This window comes from Ischnura elegans, chromosome 6 (genome assembly GCF_921293095.1).
Source record: "Ischnura elegans chromosome 6, ioIscEleg1.1, whole genome shotgun sequence".
In the NCBI taxonomy this organism is placed as follows: Eukaryota; Metazoa; Arthropoda; class Insecta; order Odonata; family Coenagrionidae; genus Ischnura; species Ischnura elegans.
Window position 1 is genome coordinate 71334015 of NC_060251.1, and position 1856 is coordinate 71335870.

The 1856-nt window shown below is 41.3% G+C and overlaps 1 long non-coding RNA gene across 1 annotated transcript; it reads right to left on the minus strand.

The window, feature by feature from the left end:
* Nucleotides 1-245: 245 nt before the first annotated feature.
* On the minus strand, nucleotides 246-1282 carry LOC124160951. The gene is made up of 2 exons (XR_006865290.1): nucleotides 1189-1282; nucleotides 246-574 (listed from the first exon to the last, which is right to left on the minus strand). It is a non-coding gene; the product is annotated as an uncharacterized LOC124160951 (long non-coding RNA).
* Between the last annotated feature and the right edge of the window lie 574 nt (nucleotides 1283-1856).

The window sequence follows — 1856 nt, forward strand, 5'->3', positions numbered from 1 at the left end:
TCGTAGGACAAAATCTTATATAAGGACTATCTAAAGAAGCCATGATGACCTTAAAACGAATTTGTATATTTCTATTTTATCATACAACCCTAAGAAGTCCCCCTATGATAAATCAAGTCCATTTTAGAATATAAATAGTGCGGTTAAATCGGATTTTCTAAAAAAAATAATATTTCTTGTACGCTATAAACTAACTCTTTTTCCTGTGTCAAAAGGTCTTTAGATTAAATCTCACACGAATTGAATTTCTTTTTATAAAACTTTATTTTAACCAGTGTAAAAAATACATCGAAACAATCATCATGTCTGTATAACTGTCATGACGACGATGGTTCCTTTGCACATCCAATACATCCTCATGCCTATTCAGCCATTAAAATATTGTATAACAATATGACTATTAACCAATGAAGAAGTAAAATCTTCCATAGACTGGAATCAAGGAATCCTTGCTGTGTTAGCTTGGTTCCTCTTCCTTGTGTTTAAGCCAGGAATCACTCCGAATCAGTCATTGATCATCGTATGTCCCCATTAAAATCCGTGCCGTTTGGTTTTCTTAGCATCCAAGGAAATCCTAAAGGGATAGAAAAGTAATTGCTCATAGAAATAGTACGAATAAAATTGTAAAATAGTGCGAATAATAAATGTAATGGGTATATATCACACCTCAGAAATTTCTTAAAAAAATGTAGCAGCTGAATGCGTATCATTAATTTATAACATACCAATAACAAATCATCAATTTGGCATATTTAATTTACGCCATTATATTTTTTCAAGAAATGCCGTTATTAGCTCATTTTGATGAATTACAGTTTGACCAACAGCTGTTTTTCATTGATAAAATACATTAAATATTCCCGCATTACTATGTACCATTTGGAATTTTGTGTAAATTCAACATATTTGTGTCAAAATATACATACTAAAAGAAAATCATATTTTCTGAGAATAGTTTCATCCTGGTGGGCTGCGTCAAAGTAATAAGATATTCAGACATATTTTTTTGGCAGCTAAGTTTGTTTTATGTGTGACATGAATTGCATATTCACATTAGTGGAACCTGCTATATCCCTTCCATTCTTGATAAAAAAGTTCCACCACATATCACGTGAAACAACCAATTTTAAGTGTAACATATTGCTACTAAAAATATATGAGAGGCTTAACCATCAATCTGCTACTTACCCATCTGCTGGTTTAGAACCTTGGTGGTCCATATTCCCTGGCCGGGATGCCTACGATAGGTTGGAAGAACGCAGGCGATGGAGCGAAGACAGGTTGAGGAGCAAACACAGGTTGAGGAGCAAAGACGGGGGTGGGGAGAGGAAGGGGGAGTGCTGGGGGAGGAGGTGGAGGTGGGGGCGGAGGAGGAGGAGGCGGGGGCGGTGGAGGCGGTGGTGGGGCGGAGATGGGTGGGGCATAGAAGCCGGTGGGCAGCGCTGGGGGCGCAGGAGGAGGAGGTGGTGGTGGAGGGGGCGGCGGGGGTGGAGGGGGTGGTGGAGGTGGGGGTGGAGGTGGAGGTGGTGGGGGTGGTGGAGGCGCCGGTGGGCCGTACTCCCTTGATGGCACCCCTATGAATGCCGATGACGGGATACTTATTGGCACGGGTGGAGCGTAGATCTGAGCTTGCGAAAGGACTATCAGCCCCAACAGAACTGTGATGCACTGAAAAAAAAAAGATTATCAGAGTTGATATTATAATAGATAGACAAGCCTCGGTGATGGGGGGGCAAAGTCCTGTCCTTCGAGAGGTCGCGGGTTCAATACCCGCCTGGGTAGGTTGCCTCTATTAAGGGCATGTTTGTTCGTGGATGCATGATTGTTAAATTTGTTTAACACCCCGGAGTAAGAGG